Source organism: Equus caballus, chromosome 21, assembly GCF_041296265.1.
Source record: "Equus caballus isolate H_3958 breed thoroughbred chromosome 21, TB-T2T, whole genome shotgun sequence".
Lineage (NCBI taxonomy): Eukaryota > Metazoa > Chordata > Mammalia > Perissodactyla > Equidae > Equus > Equus caballus.
In genome coordinates, this window is record NC_091704.1 from 12654828 (window position 1) to 12678018 (window position 23191).

At 36.8% G+C, this 23191-nt stretch overlaps 1 long non-coding RNA gene across 1 annotated transcript; it reads left to right on the forward strand.

Moving 5' to 3' along the window:
- Positions 1 to 2129: 2129 nt before the first annotated feature.
- Positions 2130 to 9302, forward strand: LOC138919747 (uncharacterized). Its single transcript, XR_011430254.1, has 3 exons — positions 2130 to 2855; positions 2974 to 3126; positions 8555 to 9302. It is a non-coding gene; the product is annotated as an uncharacterized lncRNA (long non-coding RNA).
- Positions 9303 to 23191: the final 13889 nt, after the last annotated feature.

The following is a 23191-nucleotide window of genomic DNA, read 5'->3' on the forward strand; positions in this document are numbered from 1 at the left end:
TGGAGGTAGGAGAAAAGCTGAAAGAAAATATAGAAAAGTAAAGGTTCAGTAGAGAAAAAGTGAGGGCATTCAAATTGAAAGGAGCCAAGGTCTTAGTACCTAGAAAGCAGAGGGAAAGATTCAAGGCTAGAGTACAGTAAGAAATATTTTAATTAATTGAGGCAATAGTTGACAAAATTTATTGAATGCCTACTCTGCTATAAGCCAAGAATTCAGTAGAGAAGACCATAAGGGATAATAATAAAGAAGCATAATTAGGGACCCAACTGAGAAGAAATAGCATGAACTTTTCATAGAACCCAGCAGCATGGTTTCACAGTTTTGCCCAGCTTCTGAAAAGTGGTTATTGAAGGAAGTTAATGGTGCTGCACAGGGTTAGGAACTGAAATGGTGAGAATGGCAGACAAGGATGGAGGAAAGAAAGATGGATTCTAGAGGCGAGAGAAGACAGTATTGGCATGGACTAAGCTGAGCGATGAGGTGAATGAATACTGAGAGGAGTTTAGAATCTAAACACTGTGATTTGGGTGTGGAGCAAGTTATCAGAAATGAGGAAATAAAGTGCTTGTAATCAGAAAAGGAATACTCTGTGTTTGAGAACTTAAAGTAAAATAGTTTCAGAGCAAGCAAATTATGAAGTGCCCTGTCTGCGTTTTCAGAGGTTAAATGAGGAAGTATCAAGCCATGGTATTAGATGGGCTAGAAGTAAAAATTGATGAACGTGGCAAAGGATGAGAGCGGGTGGAGAAGATGACTGACCAGGCACCGAAATCATCAAGACAGGTAGGGTGTTGTGATGGAGGTCATAGACACAGCAATAAGGATAGGGCTTGGATGTCAAGGTTCAAAAACAGAGGTTGATGGAGGCAGAACAACAGTCTAAAATAACAAGAAGGGATAAGAATGTTTTTGAGGCTGAGTGTATCTTGAGGTGCAATTCAGATTTCAATTAAGGTAAAGAATTGGAAGTTCAACCTGACAATCCATCTAAGACCATAGAAGACTTTGCTCCACCGTTGAACTAGGAGGCAAACAGCAAGGAGTGACTGATAGAGAAGTAAGCAAGGATGCACAGCAGAAAAGGAAAGGGTTGGCTGGAATAAGATATAAGCATTGTTCTCTGCCCTCATCTACCCTATCACCTCTTTACAGGACCCTTCTAATCCTTAACATTACTTGTAAGGCATTATCCCTATTTTACAGATAAGAAAAAGCTGGTTCTGAAATTTGAGTCTTGTCCTGACTGCAAAATCTAGTCTTTCTACAACATACTGACTCTCAGTGGTCTAAAAGTGTTACTGCAGCTTTCAAGGACTAACTGGAAATCGTGTCGGACTTGTATGAAAAATGCTATGAAACACAATATACTTTTTTTGAGGTAGAATTGGCATATAACATGATATTAGTTTCAGGTGTACAACACGATTTAATATTTGGATATATTGTGAAATGGTCACCACAATAAGTCTAGCTAACATCTGTCACCATATATACAGATTTTTTTTTCTTACGATGGGAACTTTTAAGATTTACTCTCTTAGCAACTTTCAAATATGCAATACAATATTATTAACTATAGTCACCATGCTGTATATTAAATCCTCAGGACTTATTTCTTCTATAACTGGAAGTTTGGGCCTTTTGACCCATTTCACCCCACCACCACCCACCCCCAACCCCCTTCCCATAATGAACAACCTGTTCTCTGTATCTGTAAGCTTGTTTTGTTATTTTAAACAAAATCACACATTCAAGTGAGATCATACCTTATTTATCTTTCTTGGCCAGACTTATTTCGCTTAGCATAACGCACTCAAGGTCTGTCTCTGTTGTCTCAAATGGCAAGATTTCCTTTTTTAAGGCTGAATAATATTCCATTGTGTATATATACATTTTTCTTTATCCATTCATCCACTGATGGACAGTTAGGTTGATTCCGTGTCTTCACTATTGTAAATAATGCCACAATGAACATGAGAGTAGATATCTTTTTAAGTTAGTGTTCTTGTTTTCTTTGGGTAAATATAAGTAAAATTGCTGGATCAGATGGTAGTTCTATTTTAAATTTTTTGAGGAACCTCCATTCTGTTTTCCACAGAGGCTGAACCAATTTACATTTCCACCAACAGTGCACAAGGGTTCCCTTTTCTCCACATCCTTCTCAACACTTATCTCTTCTCTTTTTGATGCTAGCCAGTCTAACATATGTGAAGTGATTTCTCATTGTGGTTTTGATTTGCATTTCCCTGATGATTAGTGATGTGGAGCACTTCTTCATGTGCCTATTGGCAATCTGTGTGTCTTCTTTTGAAAAATGTCTATTCAACAACTAGAATATAGAGCTATGTACTGGGAGGGCTTCGGGGAGAAGAAGAAGAAGAAAAAAAAGAAGATTGGCAACAAATGTTAACTCAGGTGCCAATCTTTTAAAAAAAAAAATCTATTCAGAGCCTCTGCCCATTTTTTAATCAGGTTTTTTTCTACTGAGTTGTATGTACAATGTATTTCTTTGTGTTGCTCTTGAATTATATTCAGCTCTAAAAAGTTCTATGTGAGCTTGCATATTTAATACTGTATATTTAAATCTTAACTTTCTTTTTCAAGAAAAACATCTTGGACCCTTTTCCTTAATGATATTAAGGAACTTCCAAATACATCCTAAATGATCACATTGAATTTCTGCAACTATACCCTAAAACACTAAGTTAATATTTATATTGCATTATTTTTCAGGTGTGAAAATGAAACCAAATTCAAAACAGAAGAAGTATTCTGGGCTTACAATTTCTGCCCTACTCCGTACTCCTGGACTGCACTTCTGGGCCTTATTTTATATCTTGTTTTCTTCGCACCTGGTAAACCAAAGGCTATTGTTGTGTTAATTAAATTGTCTCTTTTTAGAGGAGACAAGCTACTCTTTTTAAAATTCCTTACATACTACTTTACTGAAATTTTTACTTTTGTATTTCTCAGGAATGGGACCAATGCCTTGGACTGTGAATTCTGAAATATATCCCCTTTGGGCAAGAAGTACCGGAAACGCATGTTCATCTGGAATAAACTGGATTTTCAACGTTCTGGTTTCATTGACATTTTTACACACAGCAGAGTATCTCACATACTATGGTAAGAGAGTATTTTTTCCAGCTATAGTTTCATTTTTATTTTTCCTACTGTTTTTAGATATGCTATCATTTGTGATTGAAAAGACTAGATGGTTATATTTTTGCTGTTATAAATATCTCTGTGTGGCTTTCTTGTTCCCCAAAGTCCTTGGAAATGGACCTGGAAAAAAAGAAGAGGAATTCTCCCTTCCTGAGGAGCACTGCTTCTTGTCCCTCAGCGCTTCATAGCCTTCACCCACCCACCCACTCTCCCAACCCAAACATTTCCCAGCTATCTCGCCAGTTGGAAATCTTCACAGCAGAGCTGTTAGTTTAATGAAGAAGCACAAACAACAGAGAATGGTAGAAAGAGGTAGGCAGGAAGTCTAGGGCTAATGCTTGAAGATGTCCCACGACAGGGATGGAGTCCTGTCCAAGAGCAGAATCAGGGTAGGGCTGAAAGTAGCTCCCCCAAATGTCGTGCTGGGAGTTATGCCTTCCACTGTATCATCTACGCCATTCAGGCCACGGCATGTGCATTTCAGTGTCCACTGAGAATGGCACTTACCACTGCCAAAACTGTAAACATAACAGAAGAGTTCAAGTGAAAAGGTGTGGAGGCCATAACTCAAAGAAAACAATATTGGGAAGTGGCTGAATTAGGAAAAAACTTTGGGAAGGTACTTCAAGTCCATTTTTACCAAAATGAAATGTCTTTCTTTTTTTAGCAAGATGATTTCTTCATTGTCTGTATAAGTTTATAGATTGTGATTGGATTCTAAATTGATGAAATATGAGGTTTTCACTCTAACCCCCTAAGCCTCTATGCTGTATATGGAATGCCTGCTGCTTAGGCCATCCTCTGATCCCCTCCCCTATCACTCACCTCCCTTCATCTCACCCCACCCCATGATCTAAGCACTCATGATTCCTTTTTGCAATAACAGGTTCGTTTGTCAGCCCCTCTCCCCTTACTGCTGGACCATAAGTCCCATGAGCTCAGGCAAGTACTACACCTTGTTCACCATTAAATTCCCAGTGCCTTCCAGGGTGTGCCATTCACTTGATAAGCACTCAGAAGTGTCTGTCAAATGAATACACATGCAGATGAATTTTGTAGATGAGTGATGAATAGCGGAAACATTATAAAAATTTATTCCTCCTCCCTTCTGAACATGCTGAATTGGTATTTACTTTTATTTAATACTATTTATCTACTGAGTATTATCTATATAAACTCTTCTCTCTCCCAACCACCATTTAGAACATTTAGAAATACTTATTTTCTTGGAAAGGAAATGCACTGGCATTTTAAACTGGATATATATTCAGTATGTTCAGCTTTATCCCACTTGGCAATTAAAACTTTTACATAAATTCATAAAGTTATCTTCCTGACACCATGAGTATGAGCACAATAAATATTTACCCATATTTGCTGATTCCTGAGAACACATTTAAGACCTAAATATAGACTAACATCCTGAGGAAGCATTTTTTATAGAAATTCATAGACCAAATAATAGTCTACTTGGTAAGACTTCTAATAGCAAAGCTCCTCTTTCTTGAATTTATACTGCCAGAAAAACATGAGGCAACAGAAGTAAAATTTAAATAGGGCCTAGCCAGACTTCTTTCAAAAATATCCCATTAGAAGAAGCTTTTTGCTTTGTTACTAAGCCAAGCTTCTATCATGTCAGTGCACCGGTCAGTCCATTAGGTCTACTGCTTTCTAGTACTGGAACAATATTTCAGTTCAGGTTCATTTTTTCCCTGTTTTTTTTTGATGTACATTTTAATCTACATGTTACTGATTTATGTAAGGTATATGTTTCTATTCCTAATTTATGAATATACACCATAATGATGTATTTCTCTGGAAATATCCATGTCTTTCTATTTCCTTCTTTTTTTGTTTTGTAAGACCTCAGATTTTGATTCCTTCATAAACTATACTGCTTAGACAGGTCTGCCTTGGACCCCATCCAGTAATGTTTTGTAATATTACTAAAAATTATCATTAAACTGTCACCAGTATACCATTTTATGTATAGCATGTGTGACTAAAGTGATCCTTTGGAGAGCATTAGATCAAAGTTCCTGGGTTGAGGTATTGAAATTTAATCAAACATGGTCTTTGATTCCTCATTTTGCATAATTCAATTAAATACCTGTCTTAATCTGAAACTTAATGTAGGACTCTAATAAGATTTATTTCCTTCCGAATAAAGCTGAGGAGTATCTGCACTGTTTAACAATCCTGACAGACATTTTTTCCATTTTCATTCTGAGGGGGGAATAATTAAGAAAGTGAGTTACATAATTGACCTGCCCGTTACATGCAGTAGGTCACAGCCTCCGGGCCTGCCCACACCTCTGTGGCTTAACCACAGGTCTCACCAGAGAAGCCCACTTAGCTTTGGCGTTTGCTTGCTTTAGATTCCTCAGATTTAATAAAAGGGTCTTGTATTTTAATAGAATTTCCCTGATGTTATTTGGCTTGGGAATCTGGGTCACAAGCAAGAAGCTGCACGGCATTCAAGAATCTTCCTAACCCATCTAGTTGGTTTTAACTGTACGAGTTTAGCACTAACAGATTTGATTTGTTACTTCTGATCATGCCTCTCTTCCTAAATTGTGAATTGTGATGAATATTTCCTCAATACTACATTTTATAAAGCCAAACTAGGTTTGCTCTGTTAGAGTTTTTGGAGTTTAGAGCCTGGTTTAGTCTAAAATGTTATACCAGTTGCACTTTTTTTTTTCTGTTTCTCATCATCATGATTATGATCCTTTCTTTGTTCCTCTCTGCTAAAGATTCCAATTCTGTTCTTGCCTCCACAACTTTGCTTATCTGTAAACAGACCACAGGACTTCATCTCCTTTCATTTTTTTCTTGAAACTCCCACATTCTCCAAAAGCTAGCTTGTCAGTATCACCTTTTTGATGAAAACATTCCCAATTTATTGGTCATACCAACCTTGTTCCACTCTATCTCTGAAAGCATCTGTTGTGTTCCCTACTCATTTAGTAGAATTTGATTATTCTGTCTATCACTTTTTTGAGCAGCTAACATCCAAATTCTAACAGGCATGTAACATACATTATTTTATTCTTGCAGTTTGGCAAGGCAGGAATTATTTTCTCCATTAAATCAGGAAACTAAGGTCAAGAGAATTTAAGAAACTGCCCAAGGATTCAGCCTGGGTTGCTTTGTGATTGTCAGACTCTACAGAGCCATGGTGCCTTCCTTTCACTGTAACACTCAGCCACGCATCCCAGATTACCTAGTATTATTTTTTGGTTATTTACCAAGTATAAGACATAAAAAAATGTATGTTTGTAGTAAGTATTCAATGTGAACCAAACAAATGAAATAAATGAGCCCTATATTTGTAAATAGAGTTGTGTTTTTATTAAAGAGAATTTGATTTATACAAGTCCAGCTCCTTAAGATTGTATGGCTTCTGATGACTTAATCTAACAAACTATGTCTTGATTTAGTCAACTCTTTAATATTTTTTCTAATTTCTCATAATTTATCTCTATTTCCCTTCTGTTTTCTCATGGCTCCTCATTCCAGAGAGCAGATTCTTTTGGGTGGCAAATTGAGCAGCATTTTTCCTCTGTAGTTTTCCTTGAGCCTTCCCAAGAAATGCTTCTGTGTATATTCCTGAAATGGTTATTTATACGTATGTCTTTAAGAATGTAGTCTTAATAATGTCTTTCCTATTCTGTAATGATTCAGCAGAACTGAGAAATGTTAATTCAGTTCTTTAATTGCTATGCTATTCATCTTAAAGACATATTTGAAAGTCAAGCTTTATGTTGTCTAGTTTAGCCCTTTATTTCAGATCTGTTACTCAATATATTCCATCTGGCAGTCAACAAGAGCACATTCATTCTCTAGACGCTCCAGTGTGTCAGGCTCTGTACTAGGGAACCCACAGACAAACAAGCCATAGACTCTGCCCTTAAGACCACTTTTGCTACTGAAACAGAAGAGGATGTCTCTCTCTCAAGCATCTCATAACCATCTCTCCAAAACCTGGTCCTGATTTGGGTTGTAAAATTTATAGAATTATAAACTTAAATCATAGCTGAGAAACCATCTTATTTTGCTGAATCAGGAAACTGAGGGCCAGAGAAGAGGTTAAGTGACTATTTAGAAGTCACATAGCAAGATTGAAATCCAGATTTTCCAACTCCCAATCTGATATCCTTTCTCCAGCCTTTGTCCCATTAGTTTGTCATCTTCCTTCCCCCATCTCATATACACGATGGTCTGGACCAAAGGCCTAAAATTAGGCAAGGACTCCATTATAGTTAGTTGTTTCCATCCATCGAAAGTGAAAGCATAGGTTCTTATATTTAAATTGGGAATTGGACTATATAAGGAAAGGCCATCTTGGAAATATGTAAGAACATGCTCAAGTCACATACTCATATATCTCATCCATCTTGGCTTGCTGAATTGACACTTGGAAAACACAACCAGGTAGTAATTATGTCTTTGTGGTTGTGCTGCATTGACATGCATAGTCTTACAGCAGAACAAAATTCTCTGACCTCATGGAGCTTACATTCTAGAGGAGGAAAATAAAACAAATTAGTAAGCTTTATAGTATGTCAGATGGTGATAAGTGCTCTGCACCAAAAGAAAAAGAGGACGACTATAAGGATCTAAGAGAAGGAACAAGGAGACTAGTTAGGAGACCACTGCAGCAGTGCAGATGCGGGAGGATGGCTGTCAGATCACAGACATCAGCGGAATGAGGACAAGTGGTCATCTTCAGATTATATTTGAAGGCAGATCCAACAGGACTAACCAGCAGATTGGATACTGGGCAGGAGAGTGAGAGAAAAGTCAAGGTTGACTATCAGACTTTTGGAATGAGAGACCAGAAGGATAGAGTTGCCATGTACTCCAGTGAGTCATGAGTTCAGCAGTGTCATCATTGTATGTGGGTTCTGGAAATACTAGATAAATGAGAAAGGAATTTCTCCCTCAAAGTGCCTCCAGTCTAGTAGACAAGACAAATAATACATGCACATAATTATAATATTTCTTGGTTATTATGATAGGAGGCCTCAGCAAAGTGCTGTGAAAGCACATAGAGAAAAGTTATCTCTATCCAGCCACATGAGAAAAGACTGCAAAGCAGAAGTTACATCTGAACCTGGTCTATCATTCTTCTTGAGTTTGGCCTTACAAGTTTAGAAAGGCAAATTACATTATATTCACAGGATTAGAACAATTAGAGTAAACCAGGCTGGCAGTAATTTTTGGTTCCATTTCATACCACAGTTATGCATGACTGACCAGAAAGGAAAGTCAAAATCAAGGACTGTTTCTAACCTAGGCCCCTCTCTCTCTATATATAGACCATATTTATATAGACTAAGTATATCTATGTGTATTTATACATACATATTATTTTCCATTGCAGGAGCCTTCTTCCTTTATGCTGGATTCGCTGCCGTGGGACTCCTTTTCATCTATGGCTGTCTTCCTGAGACCAAAGGGAAAAAATTAGAGGAAATTGAATCACTCTTTGACAACAGGCTATGTACATGTGGCGCTTCAGATTCTGATGAAGGGAGATACAGTGAATATATTCGGGTGAAGGGAAGTAACTATCATCTTTCTGACAACGATGCTTCTGATGTGGAATAAATTTCAGCTGCTGATATATTTAGTCATTTAAACAAACTTGGGGGAGAAGAGCAGCAATGGATGACCTCACTGCCCTGCTTCTAATCTGGTTCTTTCCACAGTCTAGTTTGGAATGACTTCATATTCTAGAATATTTGATTAGGAGGAAGAGACAACCATGATGACATTGTTTTTTTCACAAGCAGAAATGTAAAAAAATATTTACGGAGATTTTAAACTAATAATTATTGAGCAAATATGTGCAATTCCTTCCTGAGGTAGTCTAAAATGAATACTGTATCCAGTGACTTCAGTGGTATCCTTTTTTCCTAAGACCATATATAATTATTAGTGGCAGTTGAGTCAGTGCTGATCTAGCCAAATCATAATATGTATGATATACTTATAAAGAAGGATTCTGGGATATGATCCAAGGGTGTTTTCTGTCAAAACATGGCCTATTGGCCCTAAATTTTCCTAAGGACAAGTAGCTTATCTGTGATCAGCTATTAGAAAGTAAATTCCCTTTAAGCTTTCATCAACAGATTCGAAAGTGCCTGCTACAAGGGCACAGCTGTCCTTATCTCCTTTGGATTCCATATTTGGTTTCTCTCTCCAATTCAGCTCTTGAGAGTTCTTCAGAAACTGACTATGTACAGGCTATTTTGAACATTATGAAAAGCAGGTCTTTTAGGGTTTATTTTCATACATATTTTTTTGCAGCAGTGATAAGTATACATTTGCACAGATAAGCTAACAAGTTTTGATAAGTATATTTTATTACTAGAAAGTAAGAAAGAAAAGATTTTTCTGGACCCCTGATCGGGTTAGTCACTTAGGTATGCAACTTCAACACAAAATAGAGCTACATCTTCAACTGTACTTCAGGGTCAGTTTTTGTTCATGCCAGAATCACCTGATATTCACCACACCTGCAATAGTCAACTCTGGAGTCCTATTTGTGCCTTCATTTGTGTTAAATAGCTGCTAGCAGACTATTTTCCCCCCCTCTTTTAATCAAATTTCTCAGACAAAAAAGGAAGAAAATCAGTGACAGAAATAATCCTGCTGTTATTGATGTTTGTTCAGTTAAAGAGTGGGACTTATTTTTTTCTTAACTTATTAACTCTTCCTAATGGAATTGTCACATTTTATTACCTAATAGTACTTTGTCTTTTTTTACTCTAAGAACATAAACCAGTTTTTATTTTTGCACACCCTGTCTTGTTTTCCCTGACAATTTACCAAAAAAAAAAAAAAAAAAAAAGATACATAGATTTGTCTGAGAGTGTTTCCTTTTTTCTCATGGTTGGCTTGGGTTTTTTCCTTCTTGTCTAAAAATTGGGATTATGTATTGGAACAGATTGCTGGTTCTCATACAGCACATAACTTTAAGAAATGTTGACTTACCACATGCCTACAATGTCTTTTCAAAGTGTTCATTGGTTTTTATGCTCATTCATCAAGGAACTCTAATTTTTGCTCTTATATTAAGAATTATATAGTATGTACAAAATTATTCATAAATTACTTATTAGTTCCAGTGAAAATATGAATGACTCACCTGTGGCCAGTTAGGAACACATAAGTTTGGTGCATGTTAACATGGCTCTAAACATTAAATAAGGTACTTTTTGGAATGAAAAGGTGGCTGTCTCTAAATTCAATGTGTTTCTGCCAGTCTCCAAGATGTTTTGTTCTTCTCTTAAAGTCTGGCTTGTTCCCATCACAGTTATCAAAGCTGAGAATGTAGCCAAGAAGGTTCATTCTCTCAGCATCCAGGGGTATGATACGTGTTTAAACGGTCACTTTACTGGCCTAAAAATCCTTCAGCCAAAAAAGTTTTCTCCCTTTGGTCATGTCATGTAATAAAAAATATTATTTTTTCCTTCAATTAGGTGCTTTGACAATTGATTTATAAGGGGATAGTAATATTAATTTTTCCCAGAAAAGATGAGATTTAATGGAGAAAATTATTATTCTATTGATATTTCTTACCCCGTAAGAAATTTCTTATCTGTGTAATATTTCTCACAGATCAAGTGAAGTGGAAAACAAGCTACTGTGTGGTAAAATCAGAATATGATGGGGAGAAAAAATATTTAGACCAATAAAGTGCCCTCTTTAAAAATTTATGTTTCTGATTTATCCAAGCAATTGCCTCAATTCTTCTCTTTATTGTATATATAGCCTTAACTATATGCTTACATACTCAGCTGGGCTGAATGCACAGTAACTTTATTAAAGGAGCAACTCGACTCTTATTATTTCCTAAAGCAGAACATGGCCTGTTCTCCCCGACGTAAGCAAATGGTGTTTGCAACTCTCCATCCATAAATGCACATAACAGGGAAAATCAGCCACAGCTCTCCTCCCCTATTCTCCTCGACTTCTTTAAAGGACTATTTGTTATTTATATAATGATAAAGATAGATAATATTCCATATCTTTGAAGTACAAGACAGAGAGGCATAGTTATAAGAATTATTTATAATTTTTTAAAAACAAATAACTACTTGAAAAGGAACCTTATAAAATTAGGGTATTATTTTTAGATTCAGTGAACATTTATAGTATATTAAAAATTGAATGTTTGAATTTTGCAGGCTTTTTTATATTACGCACCTTTTGAGTTCTCAGAGTCTTTGGCTACCACTATCAACTTGAAAACATTCCGTTTTCATTCCGAAACATCATGAAATACATATTTTATAGGACGATTTGTTTATATGTGTTATATTTGACTTACCATATTAAAGCACATTAAGCATCATGCTTTTAACTGAAATTATAGGTTTCCTTCTAAACATGCTGCAGATTCAACAGAGGTATATTATGTTTCAGGGAAATTTAGTGAAGGAGGTCATCACCCCTATTGAGGCTTAGCCTGGATGGCTGATGAGATCTGCACTAGACTTAAGAGAATATAACATTTCATCTGCCTCTGAACACATAAGGCTGAATGTGATGTCACATAGGTTTTACACATTTGGTATTAATATTTTTCTTCAATATAAACATTCCTAATAATTTTGATGGTTGCACCTTAGTCAATAATTATCCAAGACATGATTTTTAATATGTATCTAAAGATCTAAATTAAAATTAGACTTAAAATGTAGTATTTCCATTTGAATTTTGTTCCCAGTCATATGCGGTAGTTAGTTCCCTGATAGAAAATGCTGTGAAAGTAATGCTATCGAGTGCTTTTTCATAATTTTATTTTACCACTGAACCAGATTTTAGTATATGTCTAAACATTATTCTCTAAGTTATTCACTCTAAAATGGTAAATCCATTAAAGCAAAGAATTTATAAATTGTTTACTATAATTTCAAAATCAGTTATCCAGAGGAAGAATGAAGAGGAAAAATGTAAGTTGACAACTTACCCTTTTGCTTTTACACAGAAAGTAAAATTGAAATGTATTGTAATAATCCACAGATCCTGGGGGAGGACAGTCTAGAAAATACTATCCATATGTTTTCTAAGAGAGTCTCAATTTATAAACTTTATCAGTGTCATTAAATACTGTAATGCAGTGAGGGGAGTGGGAGGATTCTTTTGATTTTATTTCATTGGCATAGTAATTAAGAACAATAAAATTAATGAGATGTTTTGTTATAATCAGATTTTTTTTTTTTTACCATTCTCCTAGTTATAAAATCTTAAATTATACTAAGCACATAACAACTCAGATTTATACAGTTATTGGGACAAGTTTTAAATTACCAATTTCAGACCTTTGCACTAACTATGAATAAAAGAATGACATAACAGGTCAGAAGCAGAGAATTCATAATTTGTGCTTTATAGCAAAACATATTAAATTGTGGATAAAATTTACAGCTCAGGTGTAGCTGCTGCCTATAAAAGACTCAGAGGTGTTCTCTGGATTAACATTAATATCCTATTTTCTGTCCTTTTCTATCAGTTGTCTTAGCCTCATGTACAGTAATGATAAGCTAATTTGATGAAGTGATTTAGGTTGTAGCAGCGTATCAATTATCAGTACATTCAGTTCTTCTGGGTGAGCAGTATTGCTACTATTTTCTAGAAAGGGTAATCATTTTAAAATGCCAAACAGCTAACTGCTACCAACTCTCTTATATATTGTCTCCTAGAGAAGGAAATTTTTGTCTGCCTATATACATCAGAAAGATAGTTCCTAAGAGTATTAATGACGTTCAGAAGTACATGAATTTTATCCTCATAATTTGCTTGTGAGTGTAAAACAATGTAATTCCTATAAAACTTTACTTTGTATGTATAAAACAGTCTGTTGCACTTGAGTGATTTGGTCTCTGGAATGTTAAATACTTACTTTCATTTAGCAGTAATGTTCAGATTTTTATTTTAGACAGTTAAGTTCATGTGTTTGATTTTGTCACATCAGTATAAATGAGAAAAAGAAATACAGCTTACAAGTACTCAAAAATAAAAACCAGTATTTCGTAAAGTTTTAAAATGTTAGCAAATTTAACATCATTCCATCTTATTTGAAGGTTAAAAAAGATGAGATTTAACTCTAGCCAAAGTAGAAATTTATATTCTACATGTCCAAACTGGTTCCTAGCGGCTTTTGGACTATATCTCACTTGATGTTATAGTATCTCTTATTTGTAATAAATGTTCAAATTTCTATTTAGAAGCGCTAATGTACATCTAGATTAAATCAAAACACAGTTTTATGCTTTTAAAATGTTTTCAAAATATATATTTTAATTTCTAGGTGCATGTTACATAGTGTTTAACACTTCACATGTCTTGGCAAATTCAATATAAATATTTATTCCCACACGTGACATATGGGATCTCTCTTAAAAATTATGAATATTATTTCCTTCAAAGTCATTCTAGCCTATAGCTGTATCAAAAGTATTGTATATTTTATGGAGATTTAGTGATGTATATGTAAATGTTTTTTAAGTTATTTTATTGAAGTTCAATCTTTACATAAAATGAAAATCTTTTTTTAAAAAAAGTGTCAGTGCCAGAACTGTAAATGAAAATAATCAAATAAAAGTTAAGACAAGTCATTACTCATATATCTGCCTTGCACTTTTTATTTTCTCTACATCTCTTCCTTAGATTTTAGGATCTAGGTTACACAGTAAAAGCATCTACAAAGATTACCTACCTCTATATATTTATGCAGGCCTACTCATTTTAATGATATTTTCCCTCTTTTGAGCAAAGGTAAACACAACTATCTTTGAAAAATATTTTATAGGGACCAGCCTGGTCACATAATGGTTAAGTTCGCACACTGCATTTCAGCGGCCCAGGGTTCATGGGTTCAGATCCCAGGCATGACCTACACACTGCTCATCAAGCCATGCTGTGGAAGCATCCCACATACAAAAAAAAGAAGAAAACTGGCATAGAGGTTGGTTCAAAGACATATTCCTCAAGCAGAAAGAGGAAGATTGACAACAGATTTATCTCAGGGCCAATCTTCCTCATCAAAAAAAAAAATTATAATACCTAAAAATTGTTCCAAGGAATTACTCCAAACATAAAACTTTGAAATGAAATGCTTAGGAATTCTTGAAATATTATTTCTGGTGGTTCTCAGAAGCAGACATTGACATGAACCATTATATTAGGTTGACAAAAATTATTTTTGGTTATTGCTTTGTAAATGAAAATGAAACATCTGCTGGATGAACAGTTGACATTCATCCTGGAACTCTGTTGCTCTCCACTGTCACTCTGCTCCAACAGCAGCTTTGACTACAAGCATGACCTTACTGTTTGATCTGGGCTGCCACTAGACTTTCTCCATAGTTAGGGTGTGCCATCCCAAGCCCAACCATACAAAGAGCCCAAGGAGATCCTCTGAAGACACTAGATCCACGGTCATTCAAAGTCTTTCAATGAAGTTGCATCTTAACCAAAGATTCTCATCAGCAGGTAAGGCAAAAATCCTATAAATTATCATAAAGTGTCCACCCACCTGGACACCTGACTAGTATATACGTCTGTATCAGTGGCCAGAAAAGTCCTCATTCAGTTGCCTAATCCTGTGGGGTAAACGTTGTCATCCTTTTATGGATACTAAAACTTAAGTTCAGAACATTTTGGTGATGGGCCCAGGATCACACACTAGGAAATGGTAAAAAACTTTTCTCTGCAGTGAATACTCCAACAGTCTTCCTCTCTTGGTCCTCATTTGGAATGTTGTCCTGTCAGACCCAGGCAGAAAGATTAAAAAATAGACATTGTGGGCCCAGCCAGTGGCGCAGTGGTTAAGTTCACACACTCCGCTTTGGCGGCCCAGGGTTCACAGGTTCAGATCCTGGGCACAGACCTACACACCGTCATGAAGCCATGCTATGGAGGCATCCCACATACAAAATAGAGGAAGACTGGCATGCCTGTTAGCTCAGCGACAGTCTTCCTCAAGCAAAAAGAGGAAGCTTGGCAACAGATGTTAGCTCATGATCAATCTTCCTCACCAAAAAAACAAAAAAGAAGACATTGTGGAATTCCTGTGTAATAACTTAAATGGTGTGCAGAAAAAGAATCAGATACCTCATTTTAACCTGAGGTATAGACACAAATCCTGAAAACCTTTGATTTCAGGATTCTTCTCCAAATATGAAGCAGTATACAGTAAAATGTTTTAACAGATCAGACTGAACACAAATTGTCTAGGTTTTAATCTCAGCTTTTCTGCTTAGTGCCTGGTAACCTAAATTACTCATTTTCTTGTCTATAAAATGGAGATGTTGTCACTATCTACCCCATAGATGTGTTCTGGGGGTTACATCAGTTAATCACATAAAACATTTAGAGCAATGGAATGTGGAAAGTGCTGGGTAACTGTTGGCTGTTCTTAGTATCACCATCCATATACCATCCCTGGTGCCGCTAAGGTCATGATGCCCAAGGAACAAACGATCTTCTTATAAATTCCCTTCCTGGGAACAACTGCTAGGGACAGGAGCACATGGGCTTCTTTGACATACGTCATACAGTCTGTGTGACTGCAGCAGCCAGGCTCCCTGCTGACCAGAATGCTTTGAGCTCTACCTTTCTCCATCTCTTTTCCATGCGTATCCTCCTAAATCGCACAGTTGATGGGAAGCACGACCTTCTCATATTCTCCGGATTATCAGGATTTAATGTACAAATTTCTATTTATGTGATCTCTCAGTCAAGAAACAAAAATAATTTTATAAAATCTTTAAGTACTCTATCATTTAAATTCCTTTCAGCATTTAAAAAATAATCCTTGAAATCCTCTCCAAATGAAACTGTTAACTCTTCACTAATGGTTATATTGAAATTAAACTCATACAATTATAGATGCTAAGAAATCAACATGAAATATTTATGGTCTTTTTTTATCTTTCACATTTCATGAACTTTTCCACTACAGTTACAAAAATTAATTTCAGATGATGAGCATGCCAAATAAGTTCATTTTTTACATGAAAGAAAAGATTGGCAAGCTTTACTTTTAGCAAATGGATACTAAACTCACAAAATAGATTTGTTAAAGCAGTAGTTCTCAAAGTATGGTCCTCAGATTAGCAGCACTGGCATCACCCGTGAGTTTGTTACAAATGCAAATCTGTGGGCCTCACCCGACCTACTGAATCAGAATCTCTAGGGATGTAACCCAGGAAACTGGGTTTTTTTTCTTTGAAATATAATTGATATATAACATATAAGTTTAAGGTATACAACATGTTGATAAATTGCAATATGACTACCACCATAGTGTTAGCTATCACCTCTATCAGTTCACATAATTATCATTTCTTCTTTGTGGTGGGAACAATTAAGATCTGGTCTCTTAGCAACTTGGAAGTTTATAATACAGTATTGTCTGTAATCACTATGCTGTTCATTGGCTCTCCAGGACTTACTTGTCTACTAGCTCCAAGTTTGTACCCTTAAACAACATATCTCCAATTCTCCCAACCCCCAGCCTCTGGTAACCACCATTCTACTCTCTGTTTTTACAAGTTCAGCTTTTTTACATCATGATCTATATTTTAGCAAACTCTTCAGGTTATTCTTACACACATGATAGTGTTAGAACTACTGCATTAGAATTTTGAAATCATTTTAAAAAGGAATCAGCAGGGGCTGGCCCCATGGCCGAGTGGTTAAGTTCACACGCTCCGCTTTGGCAGCCCAGGGTTTCACCGGTTTGGATCCTGGGCGTGGACATGGCACCACTCGTCAGGCTGTGCTGAGGCAGCATCCCACATGCTACAACTAGAAGGACTCACAACTAAAATATGCAGCTATGAACTGGGGGGATTTGGGAAGAAAAAGCAGAAAAAAATATATATTGGCAACAGCTGTTAGCTCAGGCACCAATCTTTAAAAAAAAAAGGAATCAGCAGCATTTTCTTTCAAATGGTGAGCTCATCTAGCAAATAATAAACTGAGTGGATTTATATGCAAGTTACTTAGGAATTCATAAAGCTAAGTCATTTCCACCTCAGGGGCTTTGCACGTGGTGTTACCTCTGCCTGGTATGCTTGTCACTCTATGCTTTATGTATCTAGCTCCCTCTTGTCATTCAGATATCAGCTCAAAATCATCTCCTCTGAGCCTGCCTTGCCTATACAATTTAATCACCTCCTTCCTCCCCAATATATTATCATGTCACCTTGTTTTATTTTCCTCCTAGTATTTATCACTATTTGAAAATTTTCTTTCTCATTACTTGTCTGTTTCTTCAACTAGAATATACACTGCATGACAGCAGGGAACTTGTATTATAGACTACTGACTCTCCAGCACCTCATACAGTGCCTAGCACATAGTATGTTCTCAATAAATATTTAAAGACTGAATGGACGCATGCATTGCAGGTGCTCCTGTGGCCCACAAAGGAGCAGTGGAAGTTTTTCACAGAGTGGAAAAAAATGATTAAAATTCCACATGGCACCAGGCCATTATCAAAGAGCATGCTTTGTAAATGAACCTCTGTATAGCAAAGATGTTTTAATCCAATAGCAAATTCCATTTGGTATATGAATATGTGTATATTCGTATAAACTCATTTGGATGATAAATTTCTTTTCTTATGATTCTTGTTAAAAGAGGGGAAATCTAATGACAAAAATTATTAAATATTAGGATAGCAACGTTAGGATGGAATTTACATTATTTTTTGTTTTTTTAAGATTTTATTTTTTCCTTTTTCTCCCCAAAGCCCCCCAGTACATAGTTGTATATTCTTGGTTGTGGGTCCTTCCAGTTGTGGCATATGGGACGCTGCCTCACTGCTTGAGGAGCAGTGCCATATCCACGCCCAGGATTCGAACCAACGAAACACTGGGCCACCTGCAGCAGAGCGCGCGAACTTAACTACTTGGCCACGGGGCCAGCCCCAAATTCACATGTTTTTTAATAAATCCTTCTATTTCTACATTTTCTTTATAAACCAACAACTCACGCTTATTATATGGCAGATACTTTATACATATCATTTCATTCTATCCTCACAAAAACTATTGAGGAATGACATCAGCATGATGGCAGAGTAAGCTCTTCCCTTAGTCTCTCCCCCTAAGATGTAATGAAAAGGACATTCATAAACCAATAGGGGACACTCACACAACACAACAGACATCTGAGAGATCCACACAGCCATATGTCTAAAGGTGGGGGTGCTGGAACCCCAGGAGGCAATGGAAGAAGGTAAGTGGATCTCCTCTCCCTCCCCAGTGGCAGTGATCTAGGACATGGGCCCTCGTGTGACAGCTGGTGCTGACTCTGAGAGGAGAAGAGGGAACAGGCAGCCCTCTGCAGGAATGCTCCACACCAAGGTGGGTAAGCAACCACAGGGCTGCCCTCACCAAGCTGAGCAGCCAAGGCAGGCAGCCAGTGAGTGCAGAGCAAGGAGCACAGGTGGGAAAGAAGGTGCCCCTTGGCCCCCATATCACCTGGTTCATCAGCTTAGCCAGTTGGCCAGAGCGGAGGATCCCAACCAGAGTGCCTGTACCTACCTGTGTAAAGCAGTGGCAGCAAAATGAAGAAAGCCCTTTTGGCACAGCTTCCAATGGATGGGCACAACAGACGGGTTGTGGCAGGCTCAGAAAACACAGCTCCTGACCCCCGCCCCAGTGGTGGCAGGTGGAATCTACAACCAGATACTACCACTATGCGACACCAAAAGTCCACCCCATCAAACAACATGAAAAAACTTAATATGCCAGACCAGAAGGAAAATGACAAGTACCCAGAAACCAATCCTGAGCCAAAGAAATTTACACTCTAAATGACAGATAATTCACTCAAAATAGTTATCATAAAGAAACTCAACAAGTTACGAGAAAATTCAGACAGACAGTTCAATGAACTTAGGAATAAAATTAATGAGCAGAGGGAATTCCTTACGAAAGAGATTGAAACTAAAAAAAAAACATCAGAAATGCTGGAGAATACAATGAATGAGATGAAAAAAATATGGAATCCTTAAAACACAGAGCTGATATTATGGAGGAAATAATTAGTAATTTAGAGGGCAGAAATACAGAAATCCTTCAGGCAGAGGTGGAGAGAGACTAAAAGAAATGAAGAAATTCTCTGAGAAATTTCTGACTCAATTAGGAAATGCAACGTAAGGATTATAGGTATTCCAGAGGAAGAAGAGAGGTAGAATGGAGCAGAGAGCTTGTTCAAAGAAATAATAGCCAAGAACTTCCCAAACCTGGGGAAGCAGCTGGAATTACAAGTAAAAGAAGCTAATAGAACTCCTAATTACATTAATATAAAAAGAACTTCTCCAAGGTATATATTAGTAAAACTGGCAAAAGTCAAAGACAAAGAAAAAATATTAAGGGCAGCAAGGCAGAAGAAAATAACCTACAAAGGAACCCCTATCAGGGTTTCAGCGGATTTTTAGTGGAAACCTACGAGCCAGGAGAGAGTAGAATGATAAATTCGAAATACTGAAGACAAAAACTTTCAGCCAAGATTATTCTGTCCAGTGAAAATGTCCTTTGGATACGATCGAGAAATGAAAACTTCCCCAGATAAACAAAAGCTGAGAGAGTGTATCATGGCAAGACCCCCCACCCCCATTACAAGAAATGAACAAGAAGGTCCTCATACCTGGGGAAAAAAAGAAAGGGTGTACAAAGCCTTGAGCAAGAAGACAAAGAGACAGATAAAATCAGAAAATTACAGCTATCAGAACAGGTTAGCAAACACTTAATCATAACATTAAAGATAAAGGGAAGGAAAGCATCAAAAATAATTATAAGCACTTCGTTTAAATCACAAACACAACACAAAATGGAGTAATTTGTGACAACAATAACTTAGACAGGGAAGAGGAAAGAGATGGAACCAGATTAGGCTAATGGTGATAAGAGGCTACCAGAAAATGGAGTATCTCATCTACGAGATCATTAATACAAACCTCATGGTAACCACTAAATAAAAAGTCAGGACAGGACCCACGACTAAAATATACAACTATGTACTTGGGGGGTTGAGGGAGAAAAAGCAGGAAGAAAAAAGTCAGGACAGAGACACAAATAATAAATACTGAGAAATACACAGGACAAGAAACAAGAGAAATACAGAACAACCAGAAAACAAGTGATAAAAAGGCAGTATTAAGCCCTCATATATCAATAATCACTCTAAATATAAATGGACTGAATTCTCCAACAAAAGACACAGAGTGGCTGGATGGATTAAAAAACAAGACCTAACAATATGCTGCCTGCAGGAAACACATCTCAGCTCCAAAGACCAAAACGGGCTCAGAGGGAAGGGAGAGAAGACGATACTCCAAGCTAATGGCAAACAAAAGAAAGCAGGTATTGCCATACTTATATCAGACAAAGTAGATTTCAAGATAAAAAAGGCAATGAGAGACAAGGAGGAGCAGTATAATGATAAAAAGGACACTTCACAAAGAGGACATAACAGTTGTAAATATATATGCACCTGCCACAGGAGCACCAAAGTATATAAAGCATCTATCAACGGACCTAAAGAAAGAAATTGACAGCAACACAATAATAGTAGGGGACCTCAACCCCCCACTTAGATCAATGCATAGACCATCCAGACAAAAAGTCAAGAAGGAAATAGTGGAATTAAATGAAAAACTAGACCAAGTGGACTTAACAGATATATACAGAACACACCATCCAAAAACAACAGAATACACATTCTTCTCAAGTGCACATGGTACATTCTCAAATATAGACCATATATTTGGAAATAAGGCAAGTCTCAATAAATTTAAGAAGACTGAAATCATATCAAACATCTTTTCCAAACATACTGCTATGAAACTAGAAATCTACTACAAGAAAAAAGCTGGGAAAGTGATAAATATGTGGAGACTAAACAAGATGCTATTGAACCACCAATGGATCAATGAAGAAAATAAAGGAGAAATGAAAAAATATCTGAAGACAAATGAAAATGAAAATACACCATAAAAGTTCAAATGGGATGCAGCAAAAGTGGTCTTAAAAGGGGGGCTGGCCCCGTGGCCAAGTGGTTAAGTTCCCGTGCACCGCTGCAGGCGGCCCACTGTTTCGTCAGTTCGAATCCTGGGCACGGACATGGCACTGCTCATCAAACCACACTGAGGCGGCGTCCCACATACCACAACTGGAAGGACCCACAACAAAGAATATACAACTACGTACTGGGGGGCTTTAGGGAGAAAAATTTAAAAATCAAAAAAAGAAAAAAAGTGGTCCTAAAAGGGAAATTCATAGCAACATAAACCTACCTTAACAAAAAAGAAAAATCTCAAAAAGTAATCTTAACCTACACCTAACAGAACTAGAAAAAGAAGAACAAACGAAGCCAAAAGGCAGCAGGAGGGAAATAAAAATTAGAGCAGAAATGAAAGAAACAGAAACCAGAAAGACAGTAGAAAGGATCAATGAAACAAAGAGCTGGTTCTTTGAGCAGATAAAAAAACTGACAAACTCTTAGCCAGACTTACTAAGAAAAAAAGAGAGAAAACTCAAGTAAGTAAAATTAGAACTGAAAGAGGAGAAATTAAAATGGACACCACAGAAATACAAAGTATTACAAGACAATAAAAACTATATACCAACAAATCGGACAATCTAGAAGAAATGGATAAATTCTTAGTCTCATACAACCTGCCAAGACCGAATCAAGAAAAAATAGAGATATGAATAGACCAATCATAAGTAAAGAGATGGAAATAGTAATCCAAATCTCCCAAAAATAAAAGTCCAAGACCAGATGGCTTCTCTTGAGAATTCTATCAAACATTCAAAGAAGATTTAACACCTATCTTTCTCAAACTATTCGAAAAAATTGAAGACACAACATTTCCTAACCCATTCTCCCAGGCCAACATCACCCTGATACCAAAGCCAGACAAGGACAACACAAAGAAAGAAAGTTACAAGCCATATCACTGATGAACAGAGATGCAAAAATCCTCAACAAAATATTGGCAAACCGAATACAGCAATACATTAAAAGGATCGTACAAGATGATCTACTGGGATTTAACCAGGGACACAGGGATGGTTCAACAGTCACAAATCAATCAATGTAATACACCACATTAACAAAAGAAGGAATAAAAACCACACCATCATCTCAATAGATGCAGAGACAGCATTTGACAAGATCCAACATCCATTTATGATAAAAACTCTCAATAAAATGGGTATAGAGGGAAAGTACCTCAACACAATAAAGGCCCTATATGACAAACCCACAGCCAATATCATACTCAATGGGGAAAAGCTAAAGCCATCCCTCTGAGAATAGGAACAAGCCAGGAGTGCCCACTCTTGGCACTCTTATTCAGCTTGGTACTGGAGGTTTTGGCAAGAGCAATTAGGCAAGAAAAGGAAATAAATGTATCCAAATTGGCACAGAGGAACTGAAACTCTCACTGTTGGCAGACAACATGATCTATATATAGAAAACCCTAAAGAATCCATCAGAACCATTGGGAGCAATCCAGAACCAGGGCTAAGTTGCAGGGCACAAAATCAACTTACAAAAATCAGTTCCATTTCTATCCTCTAATAATGAACTAACAGAAAGAGAACTCAAGAATACAATCCCATTTACAATCACAACAAAAAGAATAAAATACCTAGGAATAAATTTAACCAAGGAGGTGAAAGCCCTATACAATGAAAACTAAATGATATTATAGAAAGAAATCGATGATGACATAAAGAAATGCAAAGATATTTCATGCACATGGATTGAAAGAATAAAAATAGTTAAAATGTGCATATTACTTACAGCAATCTACAGATTCATGGCAATCCCAATCAGAATCCCAATGACATTCTTCACGGAAATAGAATAAAGATATGGGGCAACAAAAGACCCCAAATAGGGGTCAGCCCCATGGTTGAGCGGTTAAGTTTGCGTGTTCCGCTTCAGCGGCCCAGGGTTTCACTGGTTCAGATCCTGGGCG